The 22500-nt window shown below is 47.6% G+C and overlaps 1 protein-coding gene across 1 annotated transcript in view; it reads left to right on the top strand.

Annotated features, from left to right (window-relative positions):
- ZNF536 (zinc finger protein 536) overlaps positions 1-22500 on the top strand; it is a 395649-nt gene that overhangs the window by 484 nt on the left and 372665 nt on the right. The gene's annotated exons all lie outside the window — the stretch shown is intronic.

Raw genomic sequence — 22500 nt, 5'->3', positions numbered from 1 at the left:
TGGTCCTGTGACTTGGCCCAGTCTTGAAGGAAACCTGTGTCTGAGTGGCTCTGTGCCTGTCACCTCAGTTGGACTCAAGATCACTAACTCAGTCATGGAGTGTTTTCCCCACATGAAGCTGAAAACTTAAGAAGAAGGGGCAGTGCTGATATTCGATGTCTGCAGCCCCCTCCTCTGAGGCTGCCCTGACACCTCTGTAAACTCACCCTGAGATCTAATTAGCCAAACCCACCTTTTCCTGACCATGGGCCTCAGAGGTCACTACATAAACCAGGAAAATTGATAGTGGAATTATGCACTTAGAAATTAATTTTGTACTGTACTGAATATATATTTTTTACTGTGACTTTATCTTGTTGAAAAAGTGCTTACTTCTGATTTTGTGGATATTACTGACCGTGGATTACTTTTATTTTGGTTTTTACACAACAGTTATATTAGAAATTTGCTGTTTTATTCTTACCTTCTTAGTAAAAATCCTTTTATCACACAATGGGTAATTTATATCCATTACCAGGCCTTTCAATCCTTTTCAGTGGGGCTGTCAGCGCCGTTGGCACAGTAATGATTAATGTGATCTAATAATAGTGTGCCATTATATTACCTTAGTAAAACATGTACCAACATCCTATTCGGATCTACCAAATTCATAGCTTCCTATAATATTTTTGTTGAAAGACAGGATTACTATTTTTCAAAGCTGATTTTTTCCCCTTTAACATATTTAATGAAATTCACAATTCTTTGCCTTAGTAATCCGGGCATTTGATTGGGCTCGGTGGGTGAATTTGACATCTGTAGGCACCACTGTGATTTGTCAGGGAGAGGCTGGACAGTCCAGAGATCTGCCAGGGAGATTATTGTGTTTTTGTTGGGGCCTGGGTTGTTTTGCCTTGAAGAAAAAAAATGGCTGGATTTCCAGTCCCGTCTGACATGTAATAAGAAAAGTGTGTTTTAGATCAAAAGGCAAAAGAGCAAGTAATTTGGCTCAAAGGCTCCTCTCTCCCGTCCTCTGTTTTATCCACTCTCGTCACCTGCCTCGGTCTGCTGGAGAGCAGAAGGGGCCACAGAGCTGGGGGAGCAGCTTCAGACTCCTTTCCTGGAAATGCTCCTTCTTGACCTGTCCCTTTTTTCTTGAGGCTTTGGCTCAGCGTCTCTGGAGCTAAGATGGGGTTCCTCGGCCTGGCAGTGCTGACATTCTGGGCCGGGTAGTTCTTTGCCGTGGGGCCATCCTGTGCACTGTGGGTGGTTTACAGCATCCCTGGCCTCAGCTCACCAGGTATCAGTTATGAATCCCTTCCCCTGTTGTGACAACCAAAAATGTCTCTGGAAATGACCAAGTATCTTTGGGGGGCACAGTTGGCCTGCTTGAGAACCTCTGGTCTAATGTGATAGGAGCATAAGCAGATTCTTTTGCGGTGTGGGGGAATTCCAGCTGGAGCTCCAGGGTTTCCTGGTGCTTCCTGGGACATCTTCTGGCTGTGGGGGAGAAGCTCTGATGATGATGGCTACACTCTGCATCCTTTTCCCAGCTGAAACACAGCTCTCTAACTTCTCTCCCCGCCCCCGTCTTTGTCATAGAGCCTGGCCCGAATGAGGGCCTGATTCTTAGCTTCTTCCACTTAAATCCCATTATAATCATGCTTGTGATTGATAACATTCCACCTTTTCAAAGGGCTTTAAAATCTGTGTCAACCAAGGATGACATTATTGTAGTACGGGCGAGATGTATTCAAACAATTACACACTCAAATCAAAGTGGGAAGGTTTGTCCTTCTATGCTGGTGCCTTTGTGATGTGGCTTTTGCCAGCACCTTAGCACTCCCTCCACTGCCCCATGGCCCCAAAAACCTTCAGCAGGAGAATGCATGAGTAGAAACAGGTTTTGCCCTTGATATCAGTCAGATCTGAAAGCAGCCTGAAAAGTGAGGCTTCTTAAGGCTAGAGAGGGGCTTCCCTGGTGGCTCAGATGGTAAAGAATCTACCTCCAATGCTGGAGACCCAGGTTCGATCCCTGGGTCGGAAAGCTCCCCTGGGGAAGGCATCAGCTCCCCACTCCAGTATTCTTGCCTGGAGAATTCCATGGACATAGGAGCCTGCCTGGATATAGTCCATGGGGTTGCAAAGAGTCGAACATGACTGAGCAACTAAGCACACACAAGGCTAGAGGGCCGGGGAAGAAAGTGAGGTTGTTGAGCACAGGGAGAGAGATAGGGTGAGGGAGGGAGAAAGATCCTTGTTTTTGATTCACAACAGAAATTACTGCTGCAACATTGGCTCGAAATATGCAATCAACTGAAATCAGGAAAAGTATTTTGAATATAAAATTTATATTGAAATACTTGAATCTAGATACGTGTGCACCCACATATATGTAGATATTTAAATCAAGGATAGAGAAGATGAGAAATAAAGCTTTTGTCATAAAAATACTGCCTGTGGTATTTGCCTTCAGATGATTCTGCCACATTGGAATATGTTTTTGTACTGTTAGCATTTCCACAGAATACACTTTTGTTTGTTTTTACAGCTGATCCTCGATGGTGACAACATGTGAGGGAAATGTCTCTGATTTACCTCTGTGATAGAGGATCTCAAATACTGTGTGATGTTTGACTCAGGAATAGTTTTGGAGACCTAGTTCTTCACTGGTCTGGTCTGTCTCTCCTAGTCCAGTGTAAATGTGAAGACAGTAAGGCCTTGCTATGTTTTGTTCAGTATTATTTTCTGATTCCTGGAATGGTGCTTACTGTGTAATAGGTTCTCAATAAAAATAGTGATGGGAAGGGTGGACAAGTAGATGGATGTATGGGTAGCTGGGTGGGTGGGTGAGTGGATAGGTGCATGGATGGATTGATGGATGGGTGGATGAGTGGATAGGTGGATGGATGGTTGGGTGCATGGATGGATTGATGGATGGCTGGATGAGTGGATAGGTGGATGGACGGTTGGGTGCATGGATGGATTGATGGATGGGTGGATGAGTGGATAGGTGGATGGACGGTTGGGTGCATGGATGGATTGATGGATGGGTGGATGAGTGGATGGATGGGACTCGGTCTCAAACCCTGACAGGATCTTAGAATGATAGGTCCAGAGGTTCAAATGAAATCCCACTTTTTACTATCTCTTCATCCCTTCACCTCCCAAACATTTTTTTTTTTTTCACATCAAATGGTCAGTTATAGAAAGATATTCTTATTATCTCTCCTTTTCCATCCAGTCTTTAAAATGGAAAACAAAATGTCTGGGACTGTGCCAGGCAATCTCTGTAAGCTGAAACCATATGGATGCCTTGTTATGAAAGGAGCTCTGAGAATCCACCAGGGTATGTATGCAGATGAAGACATACGTACTGGGATGGAAGCCATGGAGGCAGAGTAGGGGAAGGTGACCTCTTTCAAAGTGGGACCTGGGCAAGGAATTTGTGAGGCTCAGAAGACTTCCTGTCCAAATGACTGGTTGTCTGTCTCCTGGGTAAAACTCTGTAGTTTATATTGTATTTCATGCTCTCTTAGAGGCTCTTGTGTGTCCTCTTCAGCCCCACCAGGCTGGATCTCTTTGGGACTGGATGATGCTCAGCCACCTGGGCTCTGCTCTCGTAGGAACTAGGCTGAGGCTCCCACGTCCCAGCACAGCGGGTACCAGTCTTTTGGGAAATGTATTCCCAGTGATGAGGATAAAAAGTTACTCTACCCTATAAGTTACTTTTAAATTATTGCACAATGAATAACATAGTGGTACTGGTAAGAAAATAATGATTAATAATAAAGAGAGATAAATGACCTCTAAACCTGGCAAAGGTATGGAGTGTGGAACCACATTTCCTGGGTTGAATCATGGTTTCACCATGCACTGGCTATCCGACCACAGGTCAAGGGATTAGCCTTGTTGTGCCTCTTCTCATCTGTAAACTGGGAATGATAATGATGATAGTATAGTGGACTGTGCAAGTAGTCTGTCTGATTGTACAAGTAAAATAATGCCTCTTGGCTCAAAATATGTAATTAGTAAGTGTGTTGCTGTTATTAGTAGTATTTTCATTTTCTCTGTTTAGTCACCTTTTCCCTTTCTCTGTCTTTATTCAAGATTAAGGAAAGTATAGGCCATTTTCAGACTCGTGCTGTAGCTAGGAACTTTGAGAAGTTGCCAGGCATACGGTCTTCCCAGCACCCCTGGGACCGTGGTTAGCAAGTTCAGAGAACGTCAGAAGGGTGGTGAGTTTCCTAAGTCAGCTTCCCCATCCCATTTCCTTTGTGGAGGGAGCGTTGTTGACACACCACTGGGGGTTTGGGATTTACTTGGTGTTTGGAGCATGCATTCCTGGGCTGGATGCCACGTGGTCACAGTGGGTGGGACAGCCAGCTCCTAAAAGGGAGGGGAGGTCCTTGGCTTTTCTCCCCAACCCCTTGCAAGTGAGACTGCTCTGCGTCATGGCCCGATCTTGTATTTTTAGCATCCACTGAAATTTAATGTTTTGCTTTTGGTTTATTATGTATGCAAGTATCTTGCTGATAAATTACATGTGTAATTGTACCATCGGAACCACTGCTAGTCAGCGACAACATATAATTAAACTCACCCTTGTAGTTGTTGAACTCTTCCGTCCCTGACAAGATCACTGACCACTCAGAGGAGGGTGTGCCACCATGGTGAGCCATGCACGTGCCTGCGTGGCCTGCGCCTCGCTTTCCCACGCCCCGTCCCCCCACCTCCGGCACAGGGTGAGCCTGCACACGTGCAGGATGGACTTCCTTCAGACGGCGCTGAGCCGACAGGAGGGAAGTCTTGGGCTCTAGGGCCTGGAAAGCTCCCCCTTCTCTATTTTTGTGTCTCTGCCTGAAGGGTTATTGGCCCCAGAGTGGGTGCTTGGTAAAGACTGGGATGAATAAATCTTAGAAATAGCGTTTGCCCTCTTTTCACTTGTAACCTGAAACCTTTCCACATTTTCCTTTCTTCGGATGGTGTTTACTGTGGTGTCCTATGGTCGCAGCTGGTAGACCATAGCCTGGGGCGGGGGGTGTCAATATCTGCACACTGCCTGTTTTTTATTTTATTTTTTAACATTTAGAGATACTTTAACAATTCTGACAAAATACAAAAAAATTCTGCCTTGACCATGTTTAAGTGTACAGGTCAGTGGCATTAAGTACACTGTGCAACCGTCCCCACCATCTGTCTCCAGAACTTTCTCATCTTCCCCAAATGCTATTCTGTACCCATTAAACAGTAAATCCCCATTCTCTTCTCCCCCACCCTCTGGCAACCGTCCTTCTGCTTTCTATTTTGGTGGATTTGACTATTCTAGGTCCCTCATATAAGTGGAATCACGCAGTATTTGTCCCTTGGTGATTGGCTTATGTTGCTTAGCACAATGCCCTGAAGGTTCATCCATGTTGTAGCAGTGGTAAGACTGTCTTCCTTTTTAAGGCTGAATAATATTCCGGTGTGTGTGTGTTACACATACCACATTTTGTTTATCCATTCATCCATCAATGGACACTTGAGTTGCTCCTACTTCTTGGTTATGGTAAATAATGCTGCTATTAACATGGGTGTGTAACTCTTTCTTGGAGACCCTGCTTTTACTTTTGGAACTGCTGGAGCACATTATTTTCCATAGTGGCTGCACCATTTTACTACACTCCTACCAAAAGTACACAAGGGGTCGATTTTATTTTTTTCATATTCCTGTCAACGCCTATTTTCTGCTTCTTTTTGATAGTGGCCGTCCTAATGGGCGTGGAGTAGTAGCTCATTGTGGCTCTGCCTACTTTTGTGAAAGCAAAGAATGGCTTTTACATTTCTGAATGAATGAAAAAAATCAAAAGAAAAATACCGAGTTGTGACACTTGAAAATTACATGAAATTCAAATTTCAGTGTTCTTAGATGCGGGTTTCTTGGCACCCAGACAGCCCCATTCATTTACGCATCTTTCTGTGGCTGCTTTCGCACTGTGAGGGCTGAGTAGGGAAGTTGGGACAGATTGTGTGGCCTGGAGAGCCTGAACTATTTTCCACTTGGCCCTTTACAGAAGGCATCAGCCAACCCTACCTGTGACCAGACCTTGGGACCCTTTATCTTGTGTAATCTCCTCAGCAACCCACTTTGCAGACAAAGAAACTGAGGCTCAGCAAAGATAACTTACAAATCACACATCAGAAAATGGCCTGTAAACCAGGAAGCCAGGACGGCCCGGGCCTGTCCGTGTGTGCTGGTCACCCTCACTTTAAACGTGTTTGTTTTGATGGTGCTCTTTACAGAGTGCCTACTGGGGTTTCAGTGAGCCTGCAATCAGGTCCTAGTCGAAAAAGAACTGTAATTGCGTAAAAACCTAATGCTGTGATTGGGAGAGGTGGCAAACTGAGGGCGAGAATGAAGCTGGGAGGAGGTGCTAGGTGAGCTGAGCTTTCTTGTTTCTTTTGTTTAAATTCCAAGACTGGTGTCCTACACTGCATGGTGGGACGAGCTCTCGGCTCTGCTGAAGGAGGAGGTAGTTTCAGGATGCCTGCATCTACATGTATAGCGTTTCCTTAGGACAGAAGAAAAGCTAAGCAAATCGATAACTTCTTGCATTAAAAAAGTGAATTATTCCCTAACCCAGAGAAAAGAAAGCCAGGGTATATGGTACATAGGAGAACGCGCTAATTGATTCTTCCCCCTTCATTCTCCGTATCACATGTTGTTTGGCATGAATCCTGGCATGGATCTCTTTGACCCACCTCAGATCTTTTTCTCTGAATGTGGAGACTGCTTTCCCATTTCCACAGTCTTGGGCACCCCGTGGCCTCTCGGACTCAGACGGTCAGCTGGTGCTAACGAGGGATCAGGCAGCTGTCTCTGTCAACTCATCCCTTCCTTGTCACTCCTTTGATCCACCTCAATGTGTGGACTTGGTGCCAGGAGCCTTCTGATATTTCTTCATACAGAAGACAGAGAGTAGATAGGTTTTTTTGCTCTTTCGTCATTGGAGAGAGAAGTCTGAGTTGATTTTATTTATTTGTGCTCATGGTGGAAACAGTCTCTTAATCCAAGTACTTTGGGGATGTTGGGGCTCAGGAAATGGTTGGTCTTGCATCCATCTCAAGCGAAGAGATGGGATTTCCTTTCACATTTGAGAGCACACGGCCTTCCCCCCTGCAGGAGCTGCTATGTTTCAACAACAGGCTTCATGTGGTTGCAGAGTAAAAGCACAGTGATGTTTTTCATGAACTTTTGTCTGTGATTTAAGCCTGGCAGAACTAGACTCCTGTCCTTACAGTTTTCTGGCTCAATTCATTTTGCGCAAAGGGAAGTATACTAACTGGAATTGATAAGGTGAACGACATGTTAGCACATGTGAATGACATGTTAGCACGGTGCAAGAGAGACAGCAGTGACTTTGGATTTTGAGTTTCATCCTTGAACATTTATGTGATGCTTCAAGCAAGGGACCTGCACCTAGTAGGAGCTTGGTAGGTGCTCAAGGGATGAATCAGCCTGGTAGTGGCATTGTTCTTGAAAATAAGTGAGAGAAATGAGTGGTAACATATGTCCATATGTCCAGGAGATATCTGTGACTTCTTTCTGTTTAAAGATTAAATTTGGTTCTTGGCCTGGTGGTGAACCAAACTTGACAGTCCAGAGGGGAGGAGACTTTGGATAGGGAGGAGGAGATTGTGTGTGTGTGTGTGTGTGTGTGTGTATTTGTCAGGGTGGTGGTAGAGATGAGTATGTGGTGAATTTTCCCTACCCTAAAGCCATTTTTATTTTCTTTCTGACATACTGAGGGACAATCAGCTTGTCCTCCTGTCCATCTGTGTAGATTGTTTCATGTCTAAACACAATTAATAGCACATATGATGCTCTTGTGAGTAAGCATGGTGAAACAGTGTAGTTTTTGTTCCATAACAAAATAAAACTTGGGATAGCATCTGTAGTAAAAATTGTTGTCTGGTCCATGCTGGATTCATTCACCAAATTTCTGTTTCTCCTCTCCAGGCCCCAATATGCGTGTGTTTAAACGTGACTTCAGTGTTCCTAGAAATGTGACATCCCAACTAATATCAGGCCTCCACTAACAAGACAGTGAGTGGCAGCACAGCTGGAGAGGTTTTGGGGGTTTGCTGAATGGCCAGTGGGAATCTCTGCCATCCTGGACACCTCTAGCCCCCTGCCTTCTCAGGGAGGAGGAGCAGCCTCCATCCCCTCTCTCCTCTGAGGCCTCAGGGACTGAAGATGCAGAGATGTTCAGAGGGAAGGTTGAGGCAAGCATGCTTGGCTCTGGACATAGGAAGGAGAGCTGTCCTGGGAGTGAGGAGGCTGGCTCTGATCCTCACCTGCTGCAGTAGCTGGGGTCACCTGGGAAGTCTCAGGCCATGCGGCCTCAGGTGACCACCCAGGGGGTGAGTGGTTTGGACCATGTGGTGTCTAATATTCTTTCCAGGTCTTCAACAGGACCACCTGGACCAGGGTGTCAGGGATGGCTACACAGTCCCCTGGGAGATCTTGGTAACGTGCAGATGCTGGCTCAGTAGGTCTGGGAGACAGAGCTCCATATATCATATTAGATATCCATATAACAGGTCCTGGGCCATGCTGCTCCTGCTGCTCCTTGGGCCACATGGAGGCTTCCTGAGATGAGGTGGCTGCTCACTAATCTGCCTGGGGAACTTCCAAGACTCACCAGTGGACCCCACCCCAGACCAGTCAAATCAGGAGTCACCTCAGGGGGAGACACTGAACGTGGGGGCTCACGTGTCACTGGGTACGAACTGCTGGAACAAGGGCATCTGAAGTTGCCTGGGGGGCTTGTGAAAACACAGCTTTGGGCCCCGACCCTGACTTCTGATTCAGTAGATCTGGAGTGGAGTCCAAGAATTTGAATTTCTAACGAATTTTGAGGCAATGTTGATGCTGGTCCAGTGACTGCACTCTGGGAGTAAAGTGAAAGTGAAGCTGCTCAGTCGTGTCTGACTCTTTGAGACCCCATGGACAGTAGCCTACCAGGCTCTGCCGTCCATGGGATTTTCCAGGCAAGAATACTGGAGTGGGCTGCCATTTCCTTTTCCAGGGGATCTTCCCAACCCAGGGATCGAACCCGGGTCTCCTGCATTGAAGAGAGACACTTTACCGTCTGAGCCACCAGGGAAGCACTCTGGGAAGCCCTGGCCTAATATGTTCAGTTAAGTTGATGGTCATTACACAGACCAGGAGGGAGTGGGCGCAGGAGACTCCAGGATCCCCCAGCCCCTCCGACCAGGGTCACTTCGTGGCCATCTGCTTTACCCAGTGAGCTCCCTTGGTAAGCTCTCATTTGGAAAAGGTTTGTGGGTAGAAAAACATGTTTGCAAACCTCTGAACTGAAGGCAAGACTTTTAATCATGAGGCTGGTGAATATTGATTCTCCAATTGAGAGGAAAACCAAGCAGGTTCCTTGGCCTTCTTTGTTGCCAGATGTGGTTGTTTTTTGCCCCGAATCCCACCCTGTCGCGCAGTAGGTGTTGCGCGCCCTCTCGTCTAAGTGCTTACACCTCCCGGGAGGCCTCGGGAGGCTCGGCCTGGCGTTCTACAGCCCAGCTCGTGGTGAAATCCAGTGTGGGCAGCTGCTGGGGCCAAGTGACGATTTGCCAAGTGCCAGGCACTGTCCTCAGTTTATGTGAGTGACCTCATTTAATTCTTGTAACGACCTCATGAAATAAGTACCGTCATTATCCCATTTTGTATATCCCAAGGATTTGCTGCTGCCTCCCAGACTAAGAAAGGGCAGAGGAAAGTGGCAGTCATTCAGGCTGGGGGGAAGTCGACATCGCTCTTGGTCAGGGGAGTGGAGCGCGTGGCCAAGGCCTGTCCTGCTGGTATTTGGGGAGAACAGAGCAGGCCCACTGGCCCTGCAGGTCCATTGTCCAGGTGACAGGCTTGGGCCAGGTGACAGCACTCAGAGCCTGTGGCTGCCCAGAGCTGCCAGCCCCTTGGAAGAGGTCACTGTGGCTGTCCTTGGTCACAGACCAGGAGGCCTTGGCCACTGAGCTTCCTCTTGGGTCACACCTGCTTCCTGCAGCCTTTGACTATGCAGAAGTGCCTGGGGGAGAGTCTGGGAACCAGCCAGGGGAAGGGGTGTGTGGATCTCTGGGTCCAGGTCTTGCTTCTGTGGCTGCTGCTTTTAACCGCAGCGTGCTGGCTTGGCCAGCCCTGAGCTTGCTCTCTGCTCCAGCAGCCCTGGGGATCGGGATGTGTCCAACGCAGCAGGTTCTTGCTGAGACGCCGTGCTGGAGCGGGTTCTTCTCCCTGTTCACCCAGGGTGCGCAGGTCAGAGGATGGGGAGGGAGCACACGGGGACACGCGTGGTCTCCCAAGTGTCATCACTTGCGCCCTCGGGCGTGGGGGCTGCAGCATCCTTTAACCCTCATTCGAGCTGCCTGCTATTGATCTTGCACTTGTACTAGGCTCCCCAGATGGGACATGGGTCTAAGAAGTTTTAGAGCTGGTTTGGCAGAGGCGAGAAGACATGTGAGCAGAGCTTTCTGAGCAGAGGCTTACTGATTGTGTGAGATGCCCCACGATCAGTGTGAGGCTCCAGCCCGCCAAGACCCTCCCAGTGGCCAGAACTCTGCGGCTTCCCCTGTGTTTCAGACCTTTCCCACAGGATTTCCAAAATCCTCTGAAGCCCAGTCCAGCCTCACACCAAGCACCTTCCTTTCAGTTTGTCCATCTTTCAACTTAATGGGTCTAATGGAAGGCTGCTTTGCTCCTCAGATGGTAAAGCATCTGCCAGCAGCGTAGGAGACCGGAGTTTGATCCCTGGGTCGGGAAGATCCCCTGGAGAAGGGCATGGCAGCCCACTCCAGTATTCTGGCCTGGAGAATCCCATGGACAGAGAAGCCAGGTGGGCTACAGTCCAGGGGGTCACAAAGAGTTGGATATGACTGAAGGGACTCAGCATGCATGGGGAATACTGATTTTAGTAGATGCTTTACTACCAGAGTCTTTCTAGATGTAATTCCATGAACTCTTAGTGTGCCTGGCAAAGGTATGTGTGGGAAAGTTTACATCCAGCTTATCACAATTTCTACCTAAATGATTTTCTTATTAATAATAGAACACATATGACCCCAAGGCATTTCCTTTTCGAACCTTTGAGGTATTTATGAACGAGCTTTAAAAAGGTTGTTCACTTTGGATGGCTGATGTGTTCTGGAATGGAGCTGCACCTTGTGAGGTTGGAGATAAACCTTTCCCCCCAGCAGGGACACAGCTGCCAGCCGCCCAGGTGGGACACGTGCCATCTTTTCTGCAGGGTAGTGGGAAGATGTAGCTGAAAGATTAGATGCAGATATTAGGATTTGTAGAGTGGCTGATGGCTCAGGGGGTGGAGTGGTTGTGTACTGAGGTGAGGTGAGGTGAGGTACTTCCTCAGGTGTTCCTTTTATGAGGCTAAATGAGCAGCCCAGGTCGTGAGTCTGTGCTGAACTGCAGTCCATACATAGAGCAGCAGCCCCCTGGCCTTGCAGAGTGTACTAAGTGAGGTGAGTTTTCCCTATAGACCTCATGCCCCCAAGCATCCAACCAGATCTTCCCAGCACCCCTTTCCCTTTAGAACAGTGAGCCAAGTCTCGGAATCCACAGAAATCAAAGATGCATCAGCATGTGCTGTGGGGTCAAGCCCAACCTCCAGAGGCCGCATACCCAGGGGGACCCGGGTGTCCCTGTGGGTCCCACCTGCATCATCAGCTGTGCAGAGGGGCCCTGATCTTCCTTGAGCTTGGGCAGTGCTGAGGACCAGGGAAGCCAGGCCTTCAGCCTGGCCCAGAGTGTGAAGTTGGAGCTTCATGTCTATTCCAGGGTTTCCCAGAGGGAGGTCTCACATGTGTCAGGCTGGGCTCTGCCACCCACACTCTCAGCTGTCAGATACAGATTCTCATGGTGGCAATTTGAAGGAGAGTTTCCTCACGCTGGTAGCTCTGGGATGGGCACCTTGACATTGTCAGTTACGAAAGAACAGCTTGCTGATTCCTTCATTCTATCTCATTCATTCCCAAGAAACTTTAGGAATCTGGGAGACGTGGACCAGGGAGCACCTGTGGTGGTGGTTTAAGAATTACTGGGAGAGCCAGTTTTCTCTGCAGGTTCCCAGGCCCCAACCTGGAGGTGTGCTGGTCTGGACAGGGGCCTCGTGGTGACTGGTGGTGGTTCAGTCGCTAAGTCATGTCTGACTCTGGCGACCCCCATGAACGTAGCCCACCAGGCTCTTCTGCCCATGAGATTTTCCAAGCAAGAATACTGACGTGGGTTGCCATTTCCTTCTCCAGGGGATCTTCCTGACCCAGGAATCGAACCCGAGTCTCCTGTGTTGCAGGCAGATTCTGTACTGACTGAGCTCCTGGGAAGTGGAAAGGGGTCTGCGAGTGTCTGTTTTTCACAAGCTCCTTTGGCATTGCCAGCGTCCTGGAATTATATTAACTCCGAATCTACATTTTAATGGATGGACCGTACACCAGGCTGCACCTCAGATTCCAGAAGCTTCTTCTTTCTTCTCAGCTGAGGGACTTTGGGAAAGACATTTTCCTGGACCTCAATTTTCTCACCAATAAAATGAGAAATTAGGTTTACATGATTCCTAAGAGTGCTTCCAATTCTGAAGTTCTAGCACATTAAAAACAATCTGCATTTTAGGCCTGGCAAGTTACATTCCCCCCTGAAGGGGGCCTGGAAAAGAAAGAATCTGCAACAGGAGAGTGTGGGTTTTGTGATGTGAGGCCAAGGTTATAAAGGTAGCCTCTGTGAGAGAATCATTTGTATTTATTGAAATTGCCGATTTTAATCGCCCTGGATGCTCCCTTGATAAAAAATTATAATCCTCTGTAAATTATGAATACCTTGAAATTCACAAATTCTTTCACTTTTGTGATTGGCAACATTAAATGGCAACAGCTCATTTAAATAAGCAACATCTGGACATTATTATTTTTAGGGATTTTTCATCTGTTGATTTAGAAATCTGGGGCCTTTATGAATCTTGCATGAATATTCTTTTATATTCACATCTACCATCAAGACACAAAGAAATAGCCAAAAAATATTGTCCAGTGATTCTTTGATGCAGTGCCTGTGTTTTTTAAGCAACAAACCTATTGTGAATGAGAGGAGATATAAAATAGGCTACGTGTGAGTGTAGGTGGAGGGAGCAGCTTGATCTCCTAAGAGCCAGAATAGCCTGACGATTCAAAGCCACAGGAGGAAGAAGGTTTGGATTTTATATATACCCATATAACGTTTTAAAATAACAATATAATTCTGGATTGATGATATCAGAATATGCTATCCACTGTTTCTCAGAATAATCCAATTTAGAACAATGTATTCTGAGCAGGTTTGGTAAAAATAGGCCTATCATCCTGTGGTATAAGGTAATGCATTAATTTTTATGAGTGACTTATGAAGATGTACAACTCGGTTAAGAGTTAGGATAAACATAATATTCCTTAATTAATCCATTATGCCATGGTACACATGTGCCATTTTTATTACCTTAAAAATGAAAAATGTCAAAAAAGGAAATTGCTGCTTTTTTTTATATCAAAAAAGCCTTTTTTGAAAAATCATAAAATGTCTAATCTAATTCACCATATAATACTAATGAGCTTAACAAGCCATCTCAATGCACAGTTTAGGATAAAAGGTCATCAGTTTCTGGCAGTCAAATTCCAGTACTTTTTTAGATGAGGCAGAACCTTTCAGCACCAAATATCGGAAATGGCATGTGTGATTAGAAGCGTTATTAATAGCTATTTGTTATTAACACAGTAGAGTTTTAGAAATTCACATTATACCCTCCCTGCGTTTTCTAAATCTTATGGCTGAAGATGCCAAGAGCGTTTGTGGAGCTCAGGCGCTCCTCCCTGGATCTGATTAACTTGTTGCCCATCCTGGTTCTGAGTAATTCTGAGTAGGGAACACACACACACACACACACACACACACACACACACACACCCCTTTCTGTCTGATCCCGCATTTAATTTCCTTGAAGCTCTCTGAAGGCCCTGCACTTATTTTCTGGGTCTCCCTGCTCTCCGAGCAGCGTTCCTTTTCTCTGCAGGCGTCAGTGTCAACCGTCCACCATGCCTTTTGTCTCATCACGGAATGGGCCTTGTGGAGGCACCTTCGGCAGTGACGTTCGTGGCGGCTGCAGTCGGCCTTGTTATGGAAAAGAATTGCCCGGTGGGTTGAGAGAATGGCCAACAGCGGACTAGAATCATGAAGCTGAAAGGAATATTGCCGACTGGAGGTCATTTTTCCCAACTGAGGGGCAATAGTTTGCCACTATAAACTGCACATTGCAGTCAGTATATGTTTTATTAAACCATTTAAGGAACTTGGGAGCCATTTCATTTAAACTTCCTGCTTGATGTAGCTCAGGGCCGAGCCCAGAGCAGCTCATGAAGGAGGCCTGCAGTCGTTTGCAGAAGAAATATCCCGAGTGCCCAGCAGGATGCACTGCAACTGGGGAGCCAGGGCCAGGCCAGGCGGGGTGCCCAGGCCCATGGACTCCTCAGAGCTTGAGCACACCAGCGTGAGAGCGTGTGTGGGGGTTCTGTCCCCCAACTCTGCCACTGAGCGGCACCGTGACTGTGGACTCTAGCACCGCCTCTGCTGCTGCAAAATGAAGGGGTTGGATTCGACTTGAGAGGCAGGGTCCCTTCTGGGTCAGAGAGTCTCTGAAATGCTGGATTGTCAGGGGTCACCCTGGCACTGTGGTTCTGGGACTCCCCGACAGGCCCTCGATGGTCACATGGGAAAGTCTGCCTTCATCCCTGCCCCATCCGAGGAGATGTTGCAGCTGTGCTGTTTTGGTCTTGGTAGACTCTGGGGACCGGTGCTGTGCTGGTCCAGTGGTGGCTTGTGAGTTCTCAGCAAAGAGCAGGGAAATGGGGGCAATAGCACCTTAGTTCTCGTGTGAAACGGGAATGATCACAGTACTTTTGTGTCTGAGGAGTAGGAAGCTGAGGCAAGCTGAGGCAGTCTGGTACCTGGGATCAGAGCCCTGGCCTCCAGGACCACTCTGACTGGCTTGCCAAGCAGCACTCTGCCTCCTCTGAGCCTCAGTTATCCTGTCTGTGAAATGGGGTGGTAGTGATGGTGGCGATTTTGTGTTACCCCTCCCTTTCAACCGGAGCAGGTCCAGTGACTGGACTTTGTAAACTGTAAAGTGCCGTAGAAATGGTGGCTTATCATTGTTGATAACTGTGATTATAAACTAGCTCCAAAGTCTCCGCTGAATTGCATGCCTGTGAATTCCGTTAACACAGTCTGTGCCACTGAATAAAGGCGAGAGACGCTCTGTCTTTCAAAGTAATTAACAGGAAGGAATCAGGTATTTTGGCTTTCTTAGCCCTAACTGGTGGTCTTTAGTAGGTGGCCTTAATTCTACGAAGTTATATAACCAAATCTTTTGTCTAATTGGTAACTATATTTAGGAGGTAGAGAAATATGTGAGCTATTCGTTTCGATTAAATTTTTTATTATGCACTCTGCATTTGGATTGACAACTATTAATATTAAAGAGCTTGGCCAAATTGAAATTTGTATTGCTGGAGAGACTTAAATATAATGTATGATGCTGAAAAAAAAAAAGGCCAGGGAATATGGGAATTAGCAGTCAGGGTGCAGACAGGTCCCTGCCAGGTGCTGTGTGTACTCAGCGACATCAGCCCCAGCTCCGCCAGGCTGAGGAGGGTGTGTGGAGGGCTCTGTGGAGCTGATGTCAAGGTGCTGGGACCCAGTTACTTTCATGGCGATGACACTGATGTTAAATGAAGATGTAGAGAAGTTTTGAGCACCGTATACAAACAGTTTTTATAACTTTGTATACAGTATTTTGTCGGTCACTTATAAAAAAGCTTGGGGGTAAGGCAGAGGAAATCATTTAAAATGAGATTGTACATGTATCATCGCAGTAATGAGATTTAAAAGGGTGCCCAGTTTCTTTAGAAGCCCCCATGAAGACTGAATTGATGCTCCAAAAGCCCGAGGAAGGTGGAAGGCTCTGTCCTGGAGGAGGAAGAACTTGGGAGCATGGCCACCTGGAGGGTGCTCTGGGACCAGGGGGAACATTCCGGTTCCAACTCTGCTGTAGGCAAGCCCTGGGAGCTCCAACGCGGGGTTTCAAGTCTTTGGGGCTGAGTCCCTGCTCACCATGCCTGTTGCATTTGGCTTTGCATTGCAGGGTCACATGCAGGATCCCACAGGCTATGCACGGAGACCTGGGATGCCTGTGGGGCCTGGGACTCCGGCAGGGGAACTGAGACGCTGTGTTCTCACAGCCCCTGAGTGACAGACACAGGACTGCAGCTCAGCTCTAGAACTCAGTCTTGGGACACTCTCAAGAGAGAGTCCTCTTCTGGAGTCTGCAAGTCTGTAGAGCAGAGAGGGTCAGGCTGCAGCCCACAAGCCACTGGTTGAACGACTCCTGTTGGCTGATAACTCACACGCTCCAGGCACTCCCGCTTTCCCGCTGGACCGTCTTGCTGTGCCTGCTCTCTGGAAGGTCAGCTCCTCCCCATCCTCCACATAAACTCCCCAGTAGCCCAGGCCAGAGTGCCCCGTGCTCTTCCATGAGGCTGACCTGTCCCTGGGCTGGTCTTTTGTCCTGTCCTCACTGTCATGGAGGGCAGAGCTGTGCATCCCTCCCTCGCCTTGCCCTGCACCCCAGTGCCTGCCTGCAGAGAGCACTGAGTGTGCTTGGAATGGGTGCACCAGATGCCACTCACCAGGTCTGGCTGGCAAAGGAGGGACAGGTGACAGTGCCATATGTGGTGCTGTAGAAGTTACTTACTTCACACTCTTTTCCTCTACTAGGCTATATGCTCTCTGTTTTATCTGTGATTTTTACGTATTTTTTTCCTGACACGGGAGCTGGAATACCAATGTGGGAAGACCTTCATTAGCAGAGATGCTCAAGGAATCAGTGGTTCTGATTCAGTGGATTTTATGGACACTTGAGATTTTCACCTGCAAGCATTTTGGTTCTAGACTCTTTGGTTATCTATCATTTTTCAACACCTAGATGCTCCAAATTAAGAGAGGGTTTTCTCAAGCCCTGCTGATGTCCAGGTCTCCCGGAAAGGGGATAAGGCATGTCACTTGTGTTCTCACCGTCATCAAGCCTACTCTGTCTCTCAGACATGACTCCAAGCTCCTGGAGGGCAGAACCGTGTCCCAGTCGCACCAGTTAGCTCAGCAGCTGGTGCCTTTGTGCCCATGACAGGTTGTGTGTAATGGAGAGATGGAGCCAGGGCCGAAGGTGGAGGACAGAGATGGGCTGACTGGAGGCTTACCCTAGGACAGCTGCCGAAGTGCTTCTTTTCACTCAGCATCTGTGATCAGCTAGTTTCATGGTTTCTCTGGAAAGCAGACACCTATAGGGTTTCCCAGGTGGTGCTAGTGGTAAAGAATGCACCTGCCAATGCAGGAGACATAAGGTACGTGGGTTTGATCCCTGGGTCAGGAAGATCCCCTGCAGCAGGGCAAGGTAAACCACTCTTGCCTGGAGAATCTCATGGACAGAGGAGCCTGGCAGGCTACAGTCCATGGGGGCCGCCAAGAATCAGATATGACTGAAGTGACACACATATAGGGTGTCCATGAAAAGAGTGTCTGGTTACATGTTTGTTTTTTGACATGACCATGGCCAGACGTGGCAGTATCCCTTGGCCCACACAGCCTCCTGAGGCTGCCTAAGGCATGTGTCGGAAGCTCTGCCTGGGCTGTCTCTGTCTGTCTGTCTCTCCACTGGAGTGTATGTGGCCTGTGCTGGGTGCAGGCTGGGAGTTTGGGGAGGTAATACCTCCAGGGCAGCCCTCTTCAGTGTTGGGATGGCAAGGGCAGATGGAGCCCAGCCTCTACTTCTTTACTGGGACCAGCTGGTGTGGATCCCATTCAGGGTCTCGGAACACTGAGGTGGGATGGAGGCCCAGTTGCCCTCAGTCTAACCCACTCCTTAGCCCGTTCTGTCCTGGCTTCTTTCTTCCCCCACTTTCCCACTAGCCTACCCTGGCCGCTCCTGGGATCACCTTCTGCATAGACCTCTGCTCTTCAGTTTTGGTCTCAGGGCCTCTTCTGAGGAAACATAGCCTGAGATCCAGGGGTTGTTGCCCTGGAGAACTGATGGACAAATTTTAAAGCCAGTTCACTTATGCTTTCTCTGTTTGAGTTTTACAGAAATCCTTGAAGGGAGGGAGAGGAAATCATTACCCCATTCTCCAGATAGGAAAGCTGAGTCTCAGAGAATTGGTTAGAGCTGGAGTCAGATTTGTCACCTAGCTCCTGCCCTCCTCACTTTGCTGATTCAACAAGGGGAAGCCTGGTTGGTCGGCTATGTGGCCTGTTCCCAGTGACGGGGGAAGGAGAGGGTGATTTTCCCCAAACTGGAGCTGACTGGTGAGGTGACCTGAGTAGTGCCTTGCTCCCCTTCAGTCCAGAATGAAAGGGGTGTGGGGAGAGGGCTGTGGTGGCCACATTACAGAGGGTGGGAGGCCAGGGCCCACAGGACTGCCTCCCATGGAGCAACCAGCCTTGCAGGCTCTTTGTCAGTACCTTTATCTCCCCGCAGTTTGGGGGACATGATGGGTACCAGATTGGCCCAAGTTCCCTTAGTGAGGCTGGAGAGGAGTTCTAGGAGCAAGGGCATGTTTGGAGCTCTCTGCTAGTTGGCAAAGGTGCCTCCATCAGAGAGGGGTCCATGGCCTTGGGAGGGCTCCTGGCTGTCCCTTACCTCTGGGTTGGGGAGACTGCCTGGGGCAAACAGACAGGTCTGTCCCAGCACATTTGTTCATCTGAAATTTTGCAAAATGTCAAGTAAAAACCCAGGAAAATAATCCAAGAAGATTGGGGAGGCCTGAGAGACTGCACTTTCCTTTCTCTGGGCCTCAGTTCTCCAACTGGGGTGAATGGTGTGGGCTCCCCACCAGGGAAATGGGTGAAATCCATATGGGCTTGAACTGGGCGGGAGGATCCTGCTAGGAGTGGAGACTGCGGAGGGAGAGTTGGTGTTCTCCCTGGACCCCCTGAGCAGCCTATGTGTGTGGGGAGGGTGGAGAGCTCTTGGTCAGCTTGGTAAATTAAGGCTTTGGGACCAGAGGTGTGCCCTGAAGTGGGCATCCTGACGGTCAGTTTTCCCAGGGAGCTTCAGCCCAGGTTCCACGTCCCTCAGATACATCCTGAACCCAACCCCTTCCCTCATAGAGCAGCTGTGATTGGTGGTTTCTCTGCTTTTCTTCAGCACCCACGTGGGAGGCTGAGCATGGCGCTGGGGCCTCTGTATGGGTGGGCCTATCCTGCACCCCACACTGTCCTGGCCAGGTGAGGTCCATTTGGTGACCTGGGCCTGGTCTCGGAATCCAGAAGTTCCCCCAGTCACCTGGAGGACTCTTCTAGACAGGTTTGGGTCTGCCCCAGCCTTTCCAGTTAGGGGCTGGTCTTTAGGCAGGAGGGGCCTCTGAGAACCGGGAGAGGCACGTGCCATCAAAGGCCCATCCTTGGTCTATCCACCGTGGGATGGAGCCAGGGCCAGGCCTGGGCAGGTCCCTCACATGTGGGCTGATGTAATCTGACGGAGGTCACGTCAGTTTCGTTCCCTCCAAACTTTAATATCAGATTCATTTATTATGCTGACTGCCCCTGACAAACGTTCACATTATCCACTCACTTATTCATTTGATCATGAAATCTGGGTGTTGAGTAATTGTTTTGTCTTATTGGCAGTTTTAATTCTACATTCCTTTTTTTCAAAAGGTCACTGGCTTGCTAGCTGGCCAGGCCTGCCTGTGCATTCCCTGGAGAGATGTTTTGCAAAGAGATGCTCGTTTACACTGGTCAGTCTTTGAGCTCCTCCCCTGTCTTGTTGGCTTGAACTGATATCTTGGGACCTGCAGGACTTGAGGGGGGGCCCTTATCTTGTCTCTGCTGTGCCACTGCCTGGCTCCATACCTGGGCCCTCTCACTCCACAGCAAGATTCCTCTGTTTCCTCTGCTTGTTCAAGTTAAGTTCTAAAGACCTGTCTCTACCACATGGGTATGCGTGTGTGTTGGGTTTGTAAGGCTCTTACCTCTACTATTTTGATAGAACAAGTGAAGACTGTCAGGGTCCCAGAGATGGACAAACCAAGTTTGAAATGTCTTTGGGTTTGATTTTGACTTTTGCCTAAAAGTGCATGAGATTCAAAGGGAAATTTTAATATCTGATTTTTGATTTGGAAAATTGAAAAGGTGGTGATGAGTTTGTGTTAGGAAGAAGATGGAAATGTTCTAGAAAACCTAGTTTCAGTAAAGTTACTTCTGAACCGAAATGTTCCAAGAGTAGAGATCTATAGTCTAAGAGTGTTATTTTATGGTAACTTTCTTTATGCAGCTGTGTTTGCTGCAAAAAATTCACATTTCTGTATGGAACACTGAATGAAATATGAATGTGCTTTTTACAATTTAGTACTTTTAATAAAGGATTTCTGAGCAAAAAGCTTAAGTACAAGAACCACAAAACATATAGATAAAAATATAGCCGTAATCACACATCAAACCTCAGAAAATTCATTACATAGAGAACATCAGTAATTGAGAGAAGTTGAGAGAACTGACAGAAAAGTAATATATATGCCCAGAATTCTAAAGGCATGAATCCTTTTAGCTGGGATCAGGGCTTCTAAGTTCTCTAGGGTGGGTGTTTTATTACAGTGGATGCTTTACTTAGAAGAGTGTAATTTATTATCATTGAATTCGCATGGCAACATGAATTTGGATTTGGGTTTCTGGGAGAAGTTTACAATTAGTCCCCTTATATATATTTAGAGCTTTGAAAGATACTTGATATTAAAATAATTTGAATACCATACCTTTGTTTGATTGATCTGTGAAATATTGCCTTTATTTATTTATTTATTTTTTAAAGCCAAAAGCTAGTCATTGCTGAGTGAAGTCTGGCTGTCATGTTACAGAACACTGTGACTAGATGGGCATTGTTCCCAGGGCTGGAGGACATGTATAGTAAGACAGCCATCTGCACCCTCAGGTACTTTGGTCTTACCTGCAGGGTGTTTTTGGTTTTGTAGATTTTCATTTTTCCCCTTTGGAAACTTTCATTTGGGGTCTCAAAGCAGACTTTAAGCAGAGGCCTACAGAAAAGTCAGGTACGAAGGGTTGTTTCCTTGCAGTTCGCACTCTGCCAGTTCACACATTCAACCGAGAGTCCCTGTCTCCCTACCAAGTCCTTGTTGCTTCCTAGCCTTTTGGAATTGTCAAGAGGCTATGATCTCTCTGGTTTTCCCTTTTCTATTAAAATACAGTAGGAACTTGATTATGTGTTTCAGTATTTCTCAGCCTGACCCACAAGTAAAACCGGCGACAACGATTTAGTTATTGGCTCGTGTTTCTTGCCGATGCAATGAGGTTGTGGCGTCTGACATTTTCTTCTCACTCTGCTGAAGCTTTTAGTGAGCTGCTCTTCTTACCCAGAAAGCAGCATAGCTTGGCCTCTCTTTGCAGATGGGTTACACATTCCTTTAACACTGGCATGCTCCCCTAACCTTCCTGGGTGGCTTTCGATGACTTAAACACAGTAATTGGCATGGAGGTCTGAAGCTTTATTTTATGATATTAAATCATTCTTTTCTGGAAACAGAAATCTGCAAAGTATACCATTCATTATGTGAAGGCCTGTATTAACACGGGCTCTGGCTGATGGATGGCGACGTTCTGGAGAAGTTACGAAGCACGTCTCAAGGGAGGTGCCAACTCTTACCTTTGGAGGCGGGTGTTAGAACTGAGAGCTGAATCCCGGATTCTACCTGCTGCATGTCAGAGATTGAGGTGTTTGTTTTTTTCTTTTAGCTTGGTGCATAAAGGGTAACATCATCCTAAGAAATACTTGAAAATGTGGACTGAGGTGAACTTGACTGCTATGGCATTATTTAGGGGGGACTTGGAGATCTCTCCATGTAATCTTGTGAATGTTTTTTTCTTTTTATATGAGCCATGCTTTTCTTGAAACAAAGAGGATTATCAGTCATAAGTTCTAAAGACTGAAATGGGGTGGGAGAAAGGTTTAGAAAGAGAAGATTTTTTTTTAAAGGACTTACAAAGCTGGCACTCAAGTCCAATGGGGGAGGAATTCTTGAGTTGGATGCCATCTTGGTTCTCTTGCTCCATGGCGGGGAAGGGGAGATTGGAACTATCTAAGCCCTAAGTGTCCTCATCTGTTAAATCTGAACTGTTGACTACAGTGCGTGGCCAGCTATTGGAAGGGGTGGAGGCCTGGCAGGAAGGTCTGTGAGGGTCCCCTGAGGCTCCTGTCCTAAGAGCCGCTCCTCTCTGGACAACTGGGAAACTGTAAGGGTTGGGAAGTCTCTCTGTTGGGACAGTTGGGCTCAGAGCAGGCGGATTGATCTCCTTTGACCCCCAGGAGCCTGTTCCTCCTGCCTCTTTGCTCCATGCCATTTCCCCATGATTTCTTGGGAAGTGGGCTGTGTGGT

Source organism: Moschus berezovskii, chromosome 22, assembly GCF_049115385.1.
Source record: "Moschus berezovskii isolate FMDL1 chromosome 22, NW_MosBer_1.0, whole genome shotgun sequence".
Lineage (NCBI taxonomy): Eukaryota > Metazoa > Chordata > Mammalia > Artiodactyla > Moschidae > Moschus > Moschus berezovskii.
This window is presented reverse-complemented; position numbering and strand designations above follow the sequence as displayed.